Below are 23,605 nucleotides of genomic sequence, written 5' to 3' on the forward strand. Positions count from 1 at the left end.
TTGATTACAATTAAGATGAGGTTTTTGAGAAGGAAATGAAAGAGCTGTCCAGCTCTGCCACATCTGCCTGGTACTGTCTCCAAAACATAGAAAATGTCTTCTAGAGATGTAACCTCAAGGACCATGTTGACTCCCAGCAGCAACATGGAACCAATCCTGTGCAGCCATACATCTCCATCTGAACAAGACATGGGAAGAACACTGACATGCACATTCCATCATCAGAGGATGGGAGACATATTAGATAATCCTTGTTGGATTTCTATGGTGAGTTTAAACAGAAAAATCCATGGTATAATAAAACACTCAAAAGACACAACTTGTGGTTCTTCTTCATTCATTAACTTTCTGTGTGACATTGAACACATCATTTGACTTCGCTGATCCTCAGTACTCTTGGTGAATTGCATCTCCCTATCTCAAAAAAAAAAAAAAAATCATGTTGAAGTGGGACAGAAGAGGCTGGACACCTGAGAAATTTTCACGAAGCAGTTTTATTGGCTGTAGCCAGCCAGTCCAGAGTGTGGCTCATGCCTAAAACATACTCTGGACAGAAATTTTGGAAATTTTTTTAACTTTATACTCAGTGGTGGTGGGGATTAGAGGTTCACATGACAAGTGCTCTCTGTTCCATCCCCTAGACAAGACACAGGTTTCAGAAGTTTTTTACCACGAAAAAATACATAATATCTTTTTGTACAACAAGCTTGTAGACTCTATTCTGCATTACTTTTGTGTTCAAACCTGGCATTTACAAGAAAGAGGATGCTTCAAATCACAGCGTCTTCTGCAGATTTCCCGCCTGCTTAATTATTATAAGGGTCTTCTGGGTAGAGGTCTCTGGCTTGCTTCAATATGTCAAAGCCCTAACCCCCAATGTAATGGCATTTAAGATGAAGCATTTGGGTCATGAGGATGAAGACCCCATGATGTGATCACTGACTATATAAGAAGACAACTAAACAAAGAAGAGGAAAAGTCTGCATTCGTAACTACTGGACTGTGCCTTAGCAATCTCGTGTAAATGTTGAGAGAAAACTGATTTGTCTTAAATGAGGCCACCTTACTAATTAACATATATTGCTTTCATCTGATTATCATTTAATATTGCGCTCTCTCTCTCTCTCTCTCTCTCTCTCTCTCACACACACACACACACACATACACACACACACACACTTCCAGAAGGGTTTCTTGACATAAGGTGACAGGTCTAAGAACGAATTACAATTGTTTTCATGGTTTCATTAGTAAAATCAAAGCTTTGTTTCCTTTGGTTTAAGAAAGTAAGAGGATGACACAGTAGTGTTGTTAAATAGCATTTATTATCCACTTCTCTCTTTAAATAATAAAATCCCCATAAGAACATATTGAAACTCAAAATGCAGGCTCAAGTCCTAGTTGGTAACTTAAGAGTTAATGCAGAAAAAAAAAGTTACTTTTGACTCTACGGGCCTCTAATGTCAAATTTGTAACTTGGAATCATTGAACTTTTCTCACTTTTTGCCATTTCAGTGTAGAAACAGTGTTTCTGGTGTGAAAAAGTCAGTTTTCCAAATTACCACATCAGCACTAAATCCCATGCAGATCATAAAAAAGCAGATTCTTTTCTAAGTCTATCCAAATTTATCCCCATGGTGTCAATATAATTTGGTGTCCTAAAAGGATATTACACAATAAAATACACAAATAAAATTAACTTGATTTATCAACATAGAAGGACCACTTGTCTATATATGGAGGGAGATTGGCAGTTAAAGACTCACAAATCATAACAGAAAGAGCAAATGCGGAAGTGAGCTTTTCTATCCCCTAGCCCCCATCTTTTCAGAGGCATGCCCTTGAATGGTCTGTCACTTAGATTTAGAGCAATTAGAGGTCCAGCTTGAACAAAATGGGAAAAAATTATAGAAACATAATATGGTATATTTAGGACAATTTTCGTTATCATCATCTCTGATTGAGGATACACAGTACATAACACAGTGGCTTACCTAAACCACCCAGTCTGATGTTTGTGGAATTTTTATATAAAAAAAGAACAAAGAAAATAATTGAGATAAGGGTCCACTTCTCATCACCTAAGTATTGTACACTCAGAAGGACATTACAGTAATGAACAAGTAAAATATGATCTCCACCCTCCATGGAGCTTTAAGTGGGAGAGGAGAAAAAATTCAATGTAGTTTAAACATTATAAAGAATACATAAAGCTTAGTGTAATGATTTACTGCTTTGCCCCCTGTTGTGAGCAATGCAAAGATATGAATAAAGTCTTTTTCATCTTTTTATGGACTATGAAAAAAGAATAGTAGATACCCAATATATCTTTTTAAATAAGATATTTGAGGAAATATTTGCATAGATATAAAATATACCCACCTAAAACAAACAAGTGATAATTTAAAAGGACATCCCTCCTTACATTTTTCAACTTTAATATGGTATGCAATTTTCTAAAGTTTTTTGCATGAAATAAAAAATCTTGAGGTGTTTTTAATTTTAATTTTTTGGTATCATGAAATAAAAATCTTGAGGTTTTTAAAATTTTAAGTTTTTGGTAATCAGCCTTAAAATATATCAAATATGGGAAGTCTAATCATTTGCCATAGATAGTGTACATGAGAACACCCAGTGTGGTGCAATGAATACTCACAAAATGTTAGTCCAACAAAGTCTGAATCAATTAAGCCACAGGTAACACATGCAGCATCCATTTCACCACTTTTCCTAGCATTAAGATGAATTTCAGGAAACGCAGGTCACACAGACTTTGGCCCTTATCTGGCCATCAGCCAGTTGGCACACTTGATCCCTTTGCAGTGTACACATGTCAGATATAGGTACATGTATGGGATATGGTATAAACGGTGCATGTTGTCTCTGGTGGAATTCCTGATTCATGGTCCTTTCAGCTCCACTTGTGATAATTGTTTCATCACATTATCATTCAAAGAACTTCTGTGATCTCCTCAACCAGGCTATTAAACCACAACTCATCTCCTCAGGTCTTAGTTTCTCAAAAAGGTCACCCTTATCCACCTTATTTAAAATTTTACATCCCTCAACCCGACACTCTCTCTCCTTACCTCGCCTTATTTTTCTTCAAGAAAATTATCTTCTCTTAATCTATAATTTTTTGCTTATTATGTTAGATTCAAGTGAGATATGGACTCTATCTATTGTTCATTGCTATATTCCCAGCACCTAGAACTATACTGGACACATAGTAGGTTTTCAAGAACCATTTGCTGACTGAATAACTGGTTGACAAAGGAAAGTCTCCAAATCACTATAAAGTGATTATGGAGCTGACTGTCGTCTCATCGTGACAGTACATTTGTACTCAGTGAACATGAGTAACTCTAAACTTAATTTTTCTTTTTTAGAATTATGAAGAACGACTTGGTTTACCATTGATACCAGAGTATTGCTCTCTTTCCTGTCTTGTCTCATGTTTTCTCTCTGGCAAGAATGTTCTTCTAGCCAGGAATGGTGGTGCATACCTGTACTTTCAGTGACTTGGGAGACTGAGGCAGGAGGATGGTAAGCTAAAGCCAGCCTCAGCAAAAACGAGGTGCTAAGCAACTCAGTGAGACCCTGTCTCTAAATAAAATACAATATAGGGCTGTGGACGTGGCTCAGTAATCGAATGCCCCTGAGTGAAATCTCCAGCACCCCCAAAACTAAAAATAAAATAATAATGTCCTTCTATTGCCCAAATTCTTTTCAACCTGGATAATTCCTCCAAATTCTTTAAGTTTCATCCCCAGCCTATCTACTACTAGAAACCTTCCCTGGGACCACTCTCTGTACCACCCCCACTCTTACTCTTGCCCTTCTCCAAGCTAGTGTTGGTCTCCTCATCTAAATATTGATGGTATGGCCCTTAGATATCACAGCTCTGACTCCTTGGACACCCTGGCCCTCAGCACACTGCATATTGGAATTATTAGTTATTTATCTCTTCAACCAGACTGGAAGCTATGGTAGGACAGAGATTGATTTATTCATCTTTGCATGCATTCAACACAATAGAAACTGAAATGTGTAATTGAAAAGGACTGAGATCTACCCTGACAAGGCACTATCTAGTGGTTACAGTCAAGGCAGATGGTGCTGGGAGAAATGCAGGAAGTCCAAAGACCTGGAATCTAGCACTAACTCTAATCAGGGTTTTTATATCTGTGGGATGGGAGAATGAAACTAATGCCAAGGCCCCTTCCAAATCCATAAGACAATAAGGCACAAAGCATTATTTGTAACCCAATGAAAGCTGTTATTAAAATGTCAAGTTTGCATGCTCCATCTGCTGGTTAAGTTGTAGAAAAACCTCAAGGCCATTTTGAAATGGCAGAGTGAAGGAGTAAGATATGAGCAATTCTTGCTGGTGATCAATGAAGAAAAGAATTGAACAAAAACTATTTGTAAATTGTGTACAATGAATGAAAATGCATTCTGCTGCCATATACACCTAATTAAAATAAATTCATTAATAAAAAAATGAATTAATGATCTAGAATACAGATGACTCAGGGGAGAAATCAGACATTGACAATTGCATACCCTGTTATTTGGGGGTCACATACATACTGTGGAAGCCAGTCCACCGTGGTTCACACCTGCTGATATTCACATCTATTTGTAGTTTCCTCCCACGTGTACCACAGGGCTGCTTTCTGTGAACAAAAGTATCAGAGGAAATAATGGTATGTCCCTTCCTAGATAAAGGCTTGAAAACCTAAGGCTGTTATCTTAAGCTCTCTCTTACCTTCTCATGTTCATCCCTCCCTCCCTCCCCCTCCACCCCCCCCCCATCTCATTCTCTCTGAGGAAGCTACCTGTCATGCCATAAGGATATTCATGCAGCCCATGAAGATGCCCATAATATAAAAGTTGTATTTTCTGGCCAACAGCCAGGGCTTGAAAGGAGACCCTCTTCTAGTTAGGCCTTCAGAGTCAATCAACTGGCCTGCCCTCATTAGACACACTAAGCTAGATCCACCCAGGTCAGTCACTTCTGATTTCTGCCCCATACAAACTGTAAGATAATCCACATTTCTTGTTTCAAGTCATTAAGTTTTGGAGTTATTTACTAAATAGCATAGATAACTAACTCACACACATACAGGTACATCTAGCATTCATTCAAACACCTATATCTTCAGTGAACCTGGCAACATTGTTTTACCTGTAATTGCACCCACCCATCTTCCTCAAGAACACTGATCGCTTCACACATACTTTTTTTGTGTTTATCTGTTGTAAGATACACATATTTCACTAGAATAAGAATTTATAAGTAAATTTAAGGACCATGGAACATATTTTGGAAATTTTTTTTTTACTAATACATCTGAGAGAAGATTATAGAGCTTAAAATATATATACCATTTGTTATTTTATAATACGTAAGTAATGGTATAAACCTGAGTGATTGTAATGAATGACAATCTTTGTGTTTTTAAAAAAATCCAAATCGGCCATTAAAAAAGAAATTTCACTGATTCTGTTATTTTTAACTCTGTCATTTTGCTAAATAAAAAAATATTCACAGACTCTTAGGTTTTTCTTTTTTCCATAAAGTTAAGTGTTGATGAATATGATGCAGAAATGAAAAGAACTTCATAGAGGTGACTATATGAAATATTGCCAACGTATGAGTACTATGTCATCTGGCAACTTTACTGAGAAGCAATTTAAGACTATATTTTTTACTGAGTTTTGGATTTAATGTTTAAAACCTTAAAAACCTAAACAACTGAAAATCAACTCACCTGACTTAATTAAAAGTTTGAAAAGCATATAAAAGATATAGATTCCAAATTTAATTCATGTCTCTTAATGAATTAAAATAGGCACCATAAGATCAAGCAATAGTTCTTAACCATTTCCTAAATTTTGGAATAAAGGAGGCAAAGTTCTTCTGAGACAAGGAATGTACAGCAATTAATTTTTAAGTGTCTCTCCATGAAAATGTTCATCAGCAAGTTTCACATCATGCAAAATTTGACTGTATCATTAAGCAAAGAAATATTTGTCCAATGGGGACCATCAGTTGGAAAGAGAAGGGGAAAAAGAAAGGATGGAGACATGGCTATTGATGGTAAGATTGTTGGATGGTTTGAGAAATTCTTCTTGACATTCTCACAGGGTCTCAACACTTTCTTGTTCTAGAAACTCTCATCGCATGCCTGTTCATCCAGCAGGTACAAGTAGCCCACCTTAGTGTACATATAGTTAAGTAAATCAAAGGCTGTTTTTCCAGTTTCTGTATCCCACTGGGTCAGGCTTTAAAACTGAATGAATTCTATTTCTACAGACCTCATAAACTGCTGAGGGCCATTACCAAGTAGGTATTGACGCATCGTAATCCTTGCCAGTGTACCCCATGTTAAATGGACTTGCCTTGGAAATTTGCTGCGACCTTGCTTGTGTGTTTGAGAAAGATGACCCTGCTCAAGGTGATCGAGGGTGGATCCAGGTTTGAGGAAGTATCCTGCAGGTTTGAGGAAGTATCCCGGTCCTTGGGCTTAGGGTGTTCCCGGTTTAAGGCGTTTCCCGGTTTAAGAATATGGGTTTTAGGGAAGTTGAGGTTGAAGATTATTGCTGCTGGGATTAGGGTGTTCCTGTTGCTTGTTCCCGTTGAGTTCTCGTGAGATTCAAATGGGATTTTGGAAAAAGCCTCGTGGAGTACGTGAATTGGTGGCAGAACTGGGATTTCCCCAGAATGTGTTTGTAGAGGCCAGTGTGAGTTCGGGAATAAAGAATTGCTGTTTGAACCTACAGAGCTGTGTGGTGGCTCGTGATTCTGTGCCAAGCCGAGTCATTGGCACTTGGCTTCGGCAATAAACTAAGAATTATATGAGTCTCCTCCCACAAAAAACAAACAAAAAAAAGAATTTCTGAACTTCCAGGTCTAGCCCTTTTTTTCTAAGCTTTATGCATACATTCCCCAAGAGCACAAAAATAGACTCAACTGTTTTTTGTGGGTGAAAAGTTCTTGATTAGTTTGAAAGAACAAACCATCTATAAACGTCTTACCTACTATAAGCTTCTTATAGTCCCTTATGTTTTTTTAAGTCATTACTTTTTTAAAAGACATAATTCACACAATGTTGGTAATAGGGAATTGGGGAGGGATGGGTATACTATAATAGAGTTTAAAGAGCTAAGTTCATCTTTCCCTTGGTGACATTGCCCTGGGATGCACTTACTGCCTTCAGAGACATATTTAGAGCACAAAGGATCACACCACCTCTTTGTGACTCAATTACATTTGTTTCTTCTACTATAGATCTGTATCAAAGAGGATTATCTGACAGAAACACCACTCAAATGAAAAGTTGATGTAATAATAGGAGAACAAATAATTGATCATTTATAACCATCTCCAATGCCTAAAAGGAAAATGAAATCTGAAAATATCCAAACTGATGTTTACCTCCTACAGGTTTCCACTAAGCTTATTACTACCACAAATAGCTAAAGATCAAACCTTAAGCAGTATTTATCATGGTAACTTATGAACAACAGGTACTCATCGAGTATTTTTGGAAAGGAAAAGAAGGGACAAGGAAAGAGGAAAGAAGAAAGGAGGAAGGAAGAGAGGGAGGGAGGGAGTTTTTAGCAAGGCACAATGCAACTAACAACCTCATAATACAACAGCTGATTCTTTTCAGCTATTCCATCCAATTGGAGTCCAAAACGATTTATTAACCTTTTTGGTCTCTGGGCTCTGCAGAGTCCAACCCTGTGTGAATTTAATCAGCTGTGAGACCCTGTGTTAAACCTGTATCACTTTCCAACGTGAGGGGTTATTCATGTACAGTGGGAGATATGGTACAGAAGGTGGGAGAAGACAGAGATAGGGGAAGGGTGATTTCCTAACAGAGAAAGACAAAGCACCTGGCATCCTCTCCCCTTAAAAGTCTCCCAGCTTTAGGCCAATCCTAGAGGCAACAGAGAGGAAAGCAGATGAGTTCACTTGCTCACTTTTGGTGCTTGACCAAAAAAAAAAAAAAAAAAAAAAGAAAGTAAATATTTTCCCCAAATGTTTTGTATTCAATAATACCCAACCACAATGTGCCAAGCCTTTTTTCCCTCAGTTCTTTAAACCCATATGTATTCTGAGAGAAATGTAATCCATGTGTCTCTGATTTGCTTACACTTAAATCATTATAAAATGTTAAGTCTTTTTTTTTTTAAAAAAAAGGATGTCCAAGATATATTTTGTGTCTTGTTCATGATCCTCCTGCAGGATTCTTAAGAATGTGACATTTTCAAGAGTCAATGGAAACAAAGCCTTGGATACAGAACTCAAGATCTACAAACTCTGTATAGATTTTGTTTCTGTATGTGGAGCGGCATAAATTTGTTCAACCACTAAGAAATAAAAACAGGAATAGCATTCTTATAATAAATTTGCTAAATTGACCTACTTCCTAACAATACTTTTCAGAGCTTTGTAATTAGGCCTGGTTATCTTGGACTATTCCTTGGTTTCATTCTTGAGGCTACACAGAATAGGAAAGCAGATACATGAAGTAGTGCACGTAAGATAAAACTCCCTTGAGATTATGTAAGACAAGGGAAAAGATGGGTGGGCAGCCAGGAAGAGAAGAATCAGTGTCATGATTTTCTAAGATGATGTCCTCTAAGATGGTAAAAGGCACTTGTATTATGTGATGATTTACTATCATAATAACTGGAACTAAAGGTTGGGAAAACTCAAATCAGTAAGGTTTCAAGGTGTGGAATCAGTGCCTCTAAATCAGAACAGTCCTAATTTCATCAGAATTGGATAAATTCCACTTTCTTTTTTGCTGCAGTCTCCCTCAATGGTAGCACAGGACTATAGAAAAGGGAGAAGCTCACAGTGAATCTGCATGTTTAAAATAAATATTTATAAAGATTTAAAAGAAAAAAATTTGCATTCCCTATTCCACATGGAAAAAAAAAACAAAGCTAAAGCAAAACACTTTTTAACGACATCTGCCATTTTTAAAAGAAAACAAAGATACAAAACTAAGGAGCTTAAAAGCTATTGCCCTGAAGGCACCCAGAAACTAACTCCTTAAAAGTGAGAGTAGGAAGTGAGCCTGATGTTGGAGGAGTGAGCATAAAAAGAAAAAAAATACAAGATAATGCTTATCAGTGTCTACTTGCTCTACTTAGTCATTACATACTCTCAACAAACCAGTAAATGCAGTCCATCAGTTTCATCTCGGGTGGGGCAGTTCTATCTTTATACAGTACCTTCACCTTTCTCTCCTCCCTGGTCTCTGAAGATGCAGTTCAAGACCTAGTAAAGCTGCAGTCCAGCCCATCACTGTCTCCCCAGGAGGAGAAGCAGGGAGAAGAACAGCTGCACAGATTGGCAACCATCTGGACCAAGTTGACTGGATTCTGGCGTCTGATGCAGAGGAAGCTGCAGAGACATCCGGGACGCCCTGTCCTAAACCTAGTTTCTGACCCAGACTTGTGACACTAAATTTATTTCACCAGGAAAAAAAAAAAAAAAAGAAGGTCTTGATTTATTCTCAATTAATGTTGATTCCTATCAGGAAAAGCCTCAGATACCCTTTTACTTTGGGGGAGGAGACTACAGTTATGAATCCTAAAAGTTAGGCAAATTATTTGTGATGAAGCTACAGAGAGAAACATCCTCAAGTGTTATTTAATAGAGTCCAGCCCAAGGTTCAGCCCACTCTAAGTGGAACCTGAAAGAAAAGGATGTTTTATTTGAACTTGACTCTCGGTTTTGCACTTGAAATTAAAGAAACTCAAATTATATGAGCAGGAAATTGGTTTCAACAAAGTAAAATTTGTTTCTTTTTAAAAATGAAAAAGAGCTAACAAAAGCTCTATTCATGATTGTTTGCACTAGCATTTTTCATATATTTCTTGGCCATGTGTACTTCATGTGTACTTCTCTGTCCTTACTGACACTGAGGGCTCTTCTACTAGGTCTTGGCCTCAGAGATACAGTGTGCTTCAGCTTCCCTTATTTCTCTCATTAGAGCTCTTCCTTCTCACATATCCATTGCTCTTGCCTCACCCCATTCTGCAGAAATCCATGCCCGTTCACAGCAAATAGCTCAGCAGATGAAGACTTGGGCACCTTGTGGTCCAGGCCTTGACAATTTAATTTGTTCTCCTCCTCTTGATAGTTTGAGGCACCATCTTATTACATTTTCAACATGCAGATTTGTTCTCCAGTTTTGTGGCTATCACCGATCCCATATTCTTATGCATGTCTAACAGCCTAATTAAATGGGGTGGTCTCGGTACAGTGCAGTCAGAAAGCAATTTTATTTTTCTCCATTAGAGTCTTTAACTGCTCTTTATAGAGGCACGTGAGCCAAAACAGTAAATACAGAGTAGTAAAAAAGTTCAGACCCAGAAGAAACAGAACACCAGTGTCTCAACCCTACACCCATAATATATAAAATTGCTTTGTTCAGAGACAAGGTATTTAAAGAGGTAATTGAGTTAAAATTAAGCCCCCAGAGTGGGCCCTAATTTAATATGACTGGTGTTCTTTTAAGTAGAAAGATTTGGACACAGATAAGTGCAAAGGGAAGAGATCACGTGAAGCAACGGGAAGAATTAAGTCATGTACAAGCCACGGAGAGAGGCCTCGAAGAAACAAACCTGCCAACACCTTGACCTTGGACATCCAGCCTCCAGAGGGTAATATATATTAGGACAATGTATATTCAAACAGCTTTCAGAATAACATTGAAAGTAGTATATAAGCATTAGCTATCATTGCCACTATTAAAGGTGATCCTATAATATTTCCATTTACTTTAAGATGAAAATGACCCTCATTTCCAGATTTAAAAAGTTCATTAAAAACTCCAGTCACCCATTCCATTCAAACTTTACTTTTTCCATAATATAGGCCTAGTCTGGATATTAGCAAACCCACAATGAGAAGATAAGAATAATCTATTCTTTTTAATATTTTTTCTACATTTCTCTCTAATAAACCTTCCCCACCTAGTATTTTGCTTCTAGATCCTCTAGGGCCAGGGGAGAGGAAGGATCAGAGGTTTAGGGGAAGAGGCCATTTTCTTCACTGGTCCTGATTAAAGTTTTCTATCAGCTGTCAAATGCCTCCTTTCCCCATCTGTGAACTGACACAGTCCACACCACCTACACTAGATACACCCACACACTTGGGGTAAACACATATTAGGATTCACCCTTGGAGAGTCCTAGTATACACCTGTTGACCCACATAATTACTAAAAGCACCCTCTTTTTCCCTTAAAAATTTCCTGACTTTGGAATGTTACTTACATAATCTCTTTAGCTCAACTCAATCAGCAGACTTTCCAGTTAATCACTTACAATTCCCTTTCAATTCCCACTCTTTGGAGGATCATGCTGGAAATTCATTTTTTCCTAGCAGGCCAATCCCCTGAATGATTTCAAGATGGTTCTACCCTGAGTACCATTTGTTATATTCATACAACCCAAAGAAAATCCCATTTCAACTCACACACTGTCAAACTACCATTTGCTGTCAATAAGCCCTTCTTCTTTCCTGTTGCTCAGTTATTTAAAAACTATTCCAAAGTCTTTTGCCTCAGATTTCTCTGGGTTGAGGAAAGACAAATCTCTCTGTATCCCTATATTAGATTGCTATGGCTAGCATAACAAAGTATCTCAGGCTGAGAGGCTTAAACAACAGAAATTTATTTTCTCACATCTCTGAGAGCTGGAAGTCCAAGATCCCCACATTTTTTTCCAATATTTATTGCATTTGTACTCTTGATTACCATTCTGACAGGAGTGAGAATGGATCTCAACATAGTTTTGATTTTCATTTCCCTGATGGCTAAAGATGTTGAACATTTTTCATATATTTCTTGGCCATGTGTACTTCTTGAAAAACTCAAAGTCAACATCATATTCAATCAGGAAAATTTGAAAGCATGTTCTCTAAAATCAGGAGCAAGACAAAAATGTCAACTCTCTACTCTTATTCAATATAGTACTCGAAATTTTAGCTAGAGCAATTAGTCAAGAGAAAGAAATAAAAGGTACATAAAGAGGAAAAGAGGTCAAATTATCCCTATTTGCAGATGATATAATCCTATATTTAAAAGACCTAAAAAGTTATACCAGAAGACTTCTATATCTGATAAATAAATTCAACAAAGTAGCAGAATACAAAGTCAACATGGAAATATCAATAGCTTTTCTATATGCCAATAATGAAGTCACTGAGAAAGAAATCAAGAAATCAATTCCATTCACAAGAATTTCAAAAAATACCTAAGAATAAATCTAACCAAGGAAGTTAAAGACCTCCACAATGAAAATTACAGAACTCTTAAAAAATAGGGCTGGGATTGTGGCTCAGCGGTAGAGCGCTTGCCTCGCACAGGTGGGACCTGGGTTCGATCCTCAGCACCACATAAAAATAAAGGCATTGTGTTGTGTCCATCTACACCTAAAAAATAAATATTTTTTAAAAATAAAAATAAATAAATTGAATAAGACAGAATGATCTTCCATGTTCATGGATAGGAAGAATTAATTTCATTAAGATGGCCATATTTCCAAAACCAATCTACATATTCAATGCAATCTACATCAAAATATGAATGACATTCTTTACAAAACTAGAAAAAAACACTCCTAAAATTCATATGGATGATTAAAGACCCAGCCAAAGCAATCCTGGGCAAAAATCATTAAACTGAAGGCATCACAATACCAAATTTCAAACTATAGTACAGAGCCATAGTAACAAAAACAGCATGGTACTCAACAAAATCAGAAGCATAGACCAATACACAGAGCTACAGTCATCTAATTCTGAATAAAGGTGACAAAAATATACATTGGAGGAAGACAGCCAGCCTTTTTAACAAGTGGTGCTAGAAAAACTTGATATTCATTAAGTAGAAGAATGAAACTAGGCCCCTATCTCTCACCCTCCACAAAAGTCAATTCAAAATGGATCAAAGACCTATGTATAAAATCAGAAACTTCTCAACTCATAGAAGAAAACATCAGGGAAATAACATGACATATAGACACAGGGATCCCTAAACAGAACTCCTCCTATACCTCAGAAAATAAGCCAAGAATTGATCATTGTGATGACATCAAATTTAAAACAACAAACAAACAAAAAAAATGAACAAGAAACAGCAGTGTAAAGAGACAGCCCATGGAATGGAAGAAAATCTTTGTAGCCTATTGTGCCAACAGAGAATTAATATCAAGAATATATAAAATGCTCTGAAACCTGAACACCAAAAATTACAAATAACCCACTTAATAAATTGGCAAATGAACTTTTGAACATTTTTACAATCTATAATGGGATATAATAATCTCGACTGGGCTTTTAATGCCACTGCACAATGTGGTACAAGGAAAGGATGAACCGAGAGGTTTGAATTCCCAACTGAAACATCTTCTAGATGACCTAAAAGCTTAAAAATGTGTCCTGAAGGAGAAGGGACTTGAGGTCTAAAAATCAAATTCAGACTCTCTTCCTACAGCTGAGTTCTATGACACAAGGTGAACTCTTGAACTTGCAGGGTATCTAGTGTTAAAGCAAGTGCATTGATGAGCAAAGAATGGGGTCCTATACACTGGAACGGGACATGTGGAAAGACTCTGATGAAGCTGAGAACATTGAGCCTCTAAATTCTGATGAGTCTTTTTTCGTCAGTGGAAACAGTCTCCCACACCAAACAGAAATGGGCCACCCACACCTAGTGGAAGAGACCACTCCATCCCCAGTAGAGTTAACATTGCCACCTCCAGTGGCAGCAGCCTTTCCACCGTAGTGGTAGCCTCTCTACCTCCATCTGAGGAAATGTTATGGCCTCCACTGAGACCTTGCAATGCAAGACGATGATAATTCTCCTTGGGAGCCACCCTGAATACCTCTTTGATTCCAGATCTATAATAACGAAACTCAAGTCCTAGCAGGAGGCTAAAGGTAGGATACAATGAGTGACCCGTGTGGCATGCCAAAATCCTCCCCAGTATAACATCAGAGACCTCAGGTAACACCTGTGCTCTAGATAAAGGTAAATGACTCATTATGGTCCAATTCCAACTGAATGAAAGGATGTCAACATATTCAATGGTGGAGCAAGGAGGGATAACTCCAATAAGCACTCTTAGCTATAAAAGAAAGAATGAGAGATATGAGGTTGGCCTTTGGAAGATAAGGTATTGGCCCTTCGCCCTGGGGTAAGGCAAAATTTTTGATTTTAACTCTGATTCCGTCCTTTGAGAAACTCCCTCATCCAGTTCTTAGCTCTTTGTTCAGCTTCCAGGAGAATACCCATCTAAAGTGTGAATTGAGAAGCTTTCCCTCTGTGAAAGTTTGTAAATCTTCAATGCTGCATTCTGCCTTCAGATATTTTTGAATCCAGTGTCTGCAATTTGCCTTGTCACCGTCAGTTAAAGGCTTTCTCAACTGGTGTCGCATTGACAGGGATGATCAGTTCCCTCAGATACTTAGTAAACTTCAAATCTTTTTGCTTCTCATCTGTTATTTTCTGTGTACCAATAACCACACCCCAAATTATTTCCTAAACATAGTAACAAGGCATGTAAAAGACTTTGAAGAATAAGTCCAATAGAATTTCTCTGTTGAATGAAATGACTCATGGGAAAGATCAAATTAAGGGTGTGGTCCTCCCATTCAAGCCAGTTAACTTCAAGGTAGCCAACATGAAGTTGAGTGGGTGAGGTATGGAGGCAAGAAAGTAAATAAGTAAGGTCAACATGAGGTTTAATTAACTCAAGCTGCTTTAAAAATAAATATGTTTTCACCTAAAATAACCTCCTTTCTTTTCTTCAGATTTGTTGTGGCAACACCCTTCTCTTCACATCCTTACCAAACACACTACAGTTAGGTTTTGGTTTTGTCTTTTGTTTTGTTTTGTTGGTTTGTTCCTCATATGGAAAAACTTATTAAATACACACTTCCCATTCAGGTAGGGTAGGGGTTGCAACTCTGTGAAACTTCATTTGTTCAGTCATGATTAAAAGTTAGATGCCACAGACCCAAGAGCATCCGTGTTCCTGGAGGAATGGAGAAAGACAGGTGATACCAGCAACATGTCCCTTTTGTCAGGAAATCATGCAGCCACAGGATCCAGCATTTATTGATCTCCTTGTGCTCCACACAGTTTGATCTGGGCAAGAGCTGTTAAATGTCTATGTTTAAATGAAATGAAATAGTCTTTTAATTTAAAATATCAAAATCAGAGCAAAAAAAATGCAGAGTATTTAATAGGTAACAATATTTTACAGTTTTGAAAAAAATGAAAAATGGGACGTGTTTAACTTTACCTCACAAAATGGAATAAGACAATTTGTAACTTGGAAAAGTACTTAGATATGAATTTTTATCCTCTAAAAGTTTTGTGTGGTGGTTTGTTGTTGTTGTTGTTGTTGTTGTTGTTGCAGGATTGAACTCAGAGGCATTTGACCATGAGCTACATCCCCAGTCCTATTTTGAATTTTATTTAGAGACAGGATCTCACTGACTTGCTTAGTGCCTTTCAGTTGCTGAGGATGGCTTTGAACATGCAATCATCCTGCCTCAGCCTCCCAAAACCCTCTAGAAGTTTTTAAAATGGATTGAAATAAATTTTCCAATACCAAAAAGAAAATCATTTACAGTAGTCCCTTTTTTTTTTTAACCACAGGGAATGTGTTCATTCCAAGACTCCCAAAAGGTGCCTAAAACTGTGGCTAGTATAGAATCTTATATATACTATGCCTTTTTCTTGCACATTACCTATGATAAAGCTGAATTTATAAGTTAGGCACAGTAATATATTAACAATAATAGCTAATAATGAAATAGAAGAATTATAACCATATATAAAATTGCCAGAATTGTTATTCTTGCACTTTGGGGCCATTGATTGTTTGTTCATTTAATTTTTTTTAGTTGTAAATGGACACAGTACCTTTTTATTTTATTTATTTATTTTTATGCAGTGCTTAGGATCAAACCCAGTACCTCACACACGATAGGCAAGCACTTTACCACTGAGCTACTACCTCAGCCCTGGGTAAAATGAAGGTTTCTTGAACATAAGCACTGAGACATGATGACAGTTGATCTTATAACTGAAATGGCTACTAAGTGAAGAATGGATGGGTAGCAAATCCATGCAATACTTGTTGAACAAGGGATGCTCCACAGTCTGGCAGGATGGAGAGGGCCAGTGTGAAGTTTTTATCTGCGATTTAGAACATATGAATTGTTTGTTTTCTAAAATTTCCCATTTGATATATTTGTTCCATAATTGGCCATGGGTAACTGAAACCACAGATAAGTGGGAAATATTTTGTATAATGGTTTTGATAAACAATGTTGATTTGGTTCAATCAGCCATTGGTATAACAAGGGTGGGTGACTGAATTAATTCTTGATATATAAGCAAACAAGGAAGGAAGGAAGGGAGGGAGAGAGGGAAGGAAAGCTTCAAAATAGAAAATAATTTTGTTACATCTTCCATGTGATTACCCAGATTCAAATAGGATTTGTGGAATTAGCATTTATGGAGGGAAATTAGTTGGATTGTATTAATTGTTCAAGAGTACCTTGAGATTATTAATTGTTCAAGAGTACTATTGAGATGTTCTACAGGATGAGTCAGATCCACCAGGCATACACAGTAAGGAAGAAGAACCTGAACAACAAGAATAAGAGCATGTGTTGAGAAATGAAACCCTAAGGTTTCTGAAATTGTAAGTATAAATGTTTGTGAGATTGTGGACAGAAGCAGCAAGAGTGGAGCCTGAATGATAAATTGATAATTTACTATTACCCAATTACTTTGGGTCATTTGTAAACTAGTAAAAAGTGGCTTTTTGTCTAACCAATGTGCAACAGAGATTCGTAAGAGATTTTATGCAGATTACTAGGTTTTCTAATAGAAAATTTGAAAACAGTGTAAGAAGATTTTTTAGAGAAACTGAGTCTGGATGCAGATAGAGCATTTTATTTTTATTTTTCTGGCAAGAGAACATGAATGCCTGAGTTAAATCAGTGATAAGTATATAGAAGAGGCTCCAGAAATATTCAGAACTTTTACAAAAAGTCCAATTTAAATAAAAATTGAATATGAGTAGTGAAAAAGACAAAAAAGGAAAACTCAGTGCTTATAACTTTAATGACTGGATGGAGAATGGTGACATTTAGAGGTATTGAGTATTGAAGGAAAACAGGATTGGACGGGGCAAATAATAGATTCTTTTGGGACAGATATACTATGTGCATGTCAATAGAGTTGAGTGTACTAGATTCATGATAGAAGACTATTGTATTCTGTTAGATAATTGGATATATATACCTTACTTAAAACTCAAGATACAGATGTGGTAAGATAAAAAAAAAAATTAGAAGCCTACAGGATAGTTGAATCCAAGGAAGAAGGCGAGATCTCCCTAGAAGAAGAGATACAAGCATACCAAAGAAGTAGATGAAACTTGTCTGGGAACTTTATATAAGAGCTGATATTCTGATGTGTTGGTTACAAGCATTTGTCCCTTGCCCTTATCCATTATCCTTCTGTTATCATCCTGTCCGCTTACTGTGCCTCTGCACCTGAACCATACAGTGGCATAAAAGAGAGAGAAAAACAAGTTGATCCTTTTGGGAACATTTTGAAGTCCTGATAAAGAATTTGGGGAAGGAGAAAACTGAAGCCATTGATTAGAATCACACACAACAATCAAAAATAAGAATCAATTATTCTTTACATCAATAACTGAGAACTACTAATTTGAAAAAAGTTTTACTAAAATCTTATAAAGATATCCAAATTCCTAACTTTACACAATGAAAGAATGGGGATTCTCCATTTCCATGGCATACAATATGATCACCAAACACTGAGGCAAACCAGACACTCATTCCTGTCAGTTAAGAAATGCAAAGAGACAAACTTCTCTGTGTCTGCCAATTCCAAAAGACACACTGGCTACCAAGGAGAGACCCAGTCTCTTCACTTCAAACCCTGAGTTACACTTGGCACCTCCCCACTGAAGACTGTAAATCTCCTCTACTTCCAGGTCTAGCATACTACTGTGAAAGTAACAGATAAGCAATAAAAGCATTTTCATTTCATGTAGGAAAATACCACTATTGAAGTGAGGAACAGATGGCTCCACATTATTTGCCATTCCCCCTATCTGGGCCTTCCCCTTCCTTTTGAATCTCAATCAACTCTCCAAATTCTCTGACCAATTGGATGTATCCTAACTCATGCTGTACTCCAAGAGATTGTGGTTTATGCTCTTGTGTCCTTGGAATAGTCTTCTTGGAAGCCAGTCATTTTGTAAGAAATCCTACTTCCTAGACAGAGAGGAGGCCACACAGGGAAAAACCCACAGCCATCTTGGGTGCACCAACACCCCATACACATACCCAGGTCCCAGCAGAAGAACCATCCACCTGAACCCGAGCCAACCCACAGAATGTTAAAGAATGACAAGTCATTATTTTAAGCCACTAAATGTTGGATGGCCTAAAACATAATAATAGACAACTAAGAAAACATTTTACCTAAATACTAGATTAAAATTAAATATTTTCACAAAAGAGGGAAAATAATAATTGCATTATGATAAATTTACTTGCATGCTGGTACAAAGTTTAATATTATTTCCATGTTAAGTGAAAGTGTTGGTGTTCATTATTTCAACCATTCTATGAAAAAGTAAGGGCTTATCACAGATTAGATACTCTTCTATGTGCCTGGGTACTCAACTTTGAAAAGACAAGGCCCCTCCCCTCATGATGAAGCTTACATTCCATTGAAGGCCAGGAAAAGCAGATAATAAATAAGTGAACAGAAAAATAAAAGCAATAATTTTAGGTAATCAAAAAATAAAATAGGACTAATAAAAAAATTTTAAAAAAATAAAAATAAAATAAAATCATGTGAAAACGTAAGAATAGGATCAGGGACCTATTTGAGATTGGAAGGTTGAAAATGGTTGTCTGAGGATAACAAGAAATAGCCATCACTGAGAAGATCAGCAGAGGAAGAAGAAAAAGGGAAAGTTTTCCAAGCAGAGGCAATGGCTGGTTCAAATACACTGGCAGGCATGCATTCACCTTATTGAAGAAATAGGTAGGTTGGTGTGGCCAGAGCAGAGTGAGCAAGAGGGAGGATGCAATAGAAGAGCAGGCAGGGTTTAGAGAAATTACACAGGGTCTTGGAGGCTACAGAAAGCAGTTTCAGCCTCATTCAATGTGAAATGGAAATATTGGAGCATTAAAATCCTAATTAGAGAGCTGTCTTTAATTGTCCTAAAGTGAAGACCCTTGGAATAATTTACCCATTTCAGAAGCTAAGAAATTATACCCAGGCTTACCTCTATCTATATGAATGAAAGGTTCCATGGAAACCAACTGAGAGAAAAGGAGGCCTGGAACACATGCAAAACTCAGCTCTCCATGCATGGTAAAGTTGTGACAACAGCCGGCAGAATGTGAAGGTAAATAAAAATGACCACAAGAGACCACAGGAAGAAGTCATGCCAGTTCCTTAGTACTCTTGATAACAGCAACTTGCATTCTAGTATGTCAGAGCTAACAAAAGCCTACATTATCCCACTTGATCCTTACAACCTCCCTGTGAGGAAAGCTAAGAAGGTATTATCCCCATATTACAGATGGGAATCAAGATTCAAGGCTACACAAGGAAGGATGAAATACAGATCTTCTGATGGTAGTCCCTTGTTCCTCTCGTTAAATCACTGGACCTAACCAAACTCTACACAGACTACTCCCGAAAGACACAGAAAGTTACAGAACACACGAGAAGATATTTAGGGATTCATCAGAGACAACACATGGAAAAAACTTTCTTTCATCTGCATGAGGCCGCAGCAGGGTTATGGAATTTGGTGATTCAAGAACAAATGTGCCCTTCAGAACAGGCTATGGTAAAGCTGACCCACCTGACTGTAAGTTCCAGTGACCTCAACACACAAAAAAGGAAATTCCATTTCACTTCAATAGCATATATTTGTACTTAAAACTGCAACTTAACCTTCAAAAACAGCCTCAACTCATCCAGCAAAGTCTTTTATGCATTCTCTTACAATTCTTAAGAAACTTACGGGATAATCATCAAGAAAGGCTATTGAGAATAACTCTCTCATTTTTGTGTGTTCTCCATTTTCTTTTACACTTCCTTTAAGAGAATAAAGTGAGTAAAAAATCTAGAATGACCAGAAGAATGAGTCTATAGAACACAAGCCCATCCACTAAGTTTACATATAGCTGAATATTATAGATATAAAATTGGATACAAAATACTAGAAAACACACAGTAAACAATTTTTATTGAATCAGAAGAGCCTTATCATAGTTTATAACCCACTTCAAGAGTTCTCATGGATGATCACTGAAGCAATACCTAGGCCAGTGTTTGTCCCTCAAGTAATGCTTATTTAGTAGTAATATCTTGCCATTGAGGTGATTTGAAATGCTGAGAGTACAAACTTGCCTCACACCCAAATATATTTGAACAACTATTTAATGACAATACATGAGGGAGTTCATATTATATATAGGTTCATGTTTATTATTTATTTTAAAAGCAATAAATCTTAAAACAATTTTGTATTTTACAACAGATCATTTAATTCATAACCTACTACCCCAACTATAAAAATTCCAGTCTATGAATCATTGAGTCACTTTCATAATACATTCTTCAAAGCTGAGGAACTCCAAGTTACAAAAAATGTGTTTGAATTTCTATATAACAAATTTTGCTATCCCCAGTGGTATTTAACCAGTCCCTACAGAATTCACAGAATGATAAACCCCTCAAATTTTAAATCATATCCAGAAAGAGCATTATGCTTGTTTTATCCCTGTGGACTACTTGCTTTAGACATGATCCAACTTGTTTTGTTTTCTAGTGTTGAAAGGAGTGGAAAAATTGATCCATTTAATAAACATTTCTGAAAAACATTAACATATAACAAGTGAAAAGGGACATGCTTTTAAAAGTTGAGAAGAAACAAAACCAGTTGTTCAGAGGAAAAACATAAGTCCGCTGGAAAAAAAAAAAAAAAAAAGAAGAAGAAGAAGAACCCAGTTTTATTTTCTAGCAGAGCCTCAAAGACCATTAATGAACAAGAAAGGCCACTTTGGAAAAAGTCTGTCCAGTAATGACACTGATTTGAAAAAATGTTAAAAATAAGTTCCTGTAAAAGGGAATATAAAGAGAGTAACTGACCTTAGTAGTAATGTCATCACCACCCAAAAGCCCAATGTGTAAGTGGTCATGGACACCTTGTGATTTGGGCCACACAAACAACTATAGGTCACTGACAGCAGGTACACTTAAAGGACCTGTGGCATTAAAAAAAATAAATAAATAATCTCCAACCTTGATACAACTGAGTTCACTCAAGTTTACCACTAATTAACACAGAGACTAGAACTTCCATTTCTTCACTCAAAAATAGAGGAGGCAATACTAGATGGTTCCTATAGTGCTTTGTCATTCTATAATTATCTTTAGAAATATATATTTGTGAAAGTAATTATCAGGATAAAATAGGGACATACCAATTATCACAGGTGATGATTTGGAGAACTTCTTAAAATTGGCAAATTCTTCACCACCACCATCCCCAGAAATATTACGTAACCCCACACCATTGCCTGGTTTATAACAATGCTTGTGAAATTAACATTTGAATTCCTATTTTTTTCTAATCATGACTATTTTGTCACCAGAAAAATTGTTCCCCAATTATGGAGCAATAAAAAATGTGCTGTAGCACTGTCTATTGAGATGTGGCACATCCACAGGTGAGTGCTGGCACTTTGCATATATTATCTCTCAACAATCCTACAGCACTGTCCCCCTATAATGCAAAGGAAGCTTAAGGCTCAGAAATTCACTCTGCTCCTGAGCTCAGGTCTAAGCCCAATTCCAAAGAGTATACATTTTCCCCATGAACATTAAATACCATCATAAACCCCAGAAAAATATTGATTAATAGAAAACAGTTTGTGATGTAGCCATGTAAGTCACTGAGTCTTCAAAACATTTAAGAAAATCAAGTTCCCCAATGTTTCCACTCTTTGTTACTTGCTGCTGGATTGTCTACCACTGCTCTCAACATAATGAAACCATGGGTACGTCTCTTTGGTCCACTGGATTGGAAGATCATCAAGGATGGGGTGATGTGTGAGTCATGCACTTATTGCCAACCTAGCACTCTGCCTGACAAACAGTAGTGTTCCATAAATGTAGACAATGTGGACATGATTTGAAACATCTAAGGTAAACTATTGGGAAAGAAACTAACATTGAAAAGATTCTAGCCATGGTTTCAGTTTGCTTCACATACTTTCCTCTTATTACTTTTGCTTATTAATTTATGTCAAAGAAAAGCACTTTGTTCCCTTTAGGGATAAACCAGGTCAAGTGAGCACCAACATTCTCCCTGAGCATGGACTGAGAATAACTGGTCAAAGGTAGAAATAGAATCTGAGTTTGGTGCTCTTCCTCAAAATCTAGTGAGTCCTGTTTCAGAAAATTAAGAGTAATTAAGGCATGCATTCTCTGTATTCTGTGGTTGTCACTATTGTTGGTTGGTTGGTTTGGTTTGGTTTATTGCACACTGTGCTGTTTGTGAGCAACTCAAACAGAATTCCAGAAATGGCTTTTCACATTTCCCCTTCTACCTTACTGTCATTCCTATTCCCACCCCAAGGATGGAGGAAAATAGTTCTTTGGCTGAATACCAAATGTAATGTCCATTGAGACACATTAGTAATCCTCAAGGGGGTGACAGTGGTGAACCTGGCTGATGTGAGCAGGGCTGAGCAGTCAGCTGACCTACCTGCTGATGAGCTCATCCCTAAAATCTTTGTGATTCTAGCAGATGTTCAGAAGTCTTTGCATCACGTCCTTCTGTCTCCAGAATCAACCTGAATTCTATGGAAATCTACTAAGCAATGAGGCACATACAATTAGAACTCAGTGGGACCAGGCAAAAGATATGCAGAGGACCTGCTACGATACTAGCTCTCCACACCCGATATTATATGACTATAGCTGCAAGTGACTTTGCTGAGGAGCTACGGTGCACAGCTGTGGGAGCTGTCTGCTGGAAGAATAATGAAGAACAAGAGGAAAATTTATGCTGAGATCAAACTTTGCCTGCTTACATGATAGAAAAATCTCATTGTAGCTGATGAATCATAGTGATTCTGAAAGAACTAAATAGACAGTTTCAAAGACCAGCATCCTTTCTTCATCCACAAGCAAAGCATTATCTAAGAAGCTAGTTGTCAAAACAATTGTTAAAATATCTCTGAGACAACTCTTCTTTCCTTCTCCAAAAATAAGAAGATAACTCATACATTCTGGGAAACAGACTGTCTCTCTCATAGGAATTAAGGTATAATATCAAGCTTTGGTGGCCTTAGATTAAGCCTGTAAATACCTTACCAAGATGGGATGACATAAATCAATCACCCCATGATAATTTCATATCATTGCTGAATTGGAATGTGCATGCATATATAAATATATACTCAAGATATATATGC

The sequence above is a fragment of the Urocitellus parryii genome, chromosome 10 (assembly GCF_045843805.1).
Source record: "Urocitellus parryii isolate mUroPar1 chromosome 10, mUroPar1.hap1, whole genome shotgun sequence".
Classification (NCBI taxonomy): domain Eukaryota; kingdom Metazoa; phylum Chordata; class Mammalia; order Rodentia; family Sciuridae; genus Urocitellus; species Urocitellus parryii.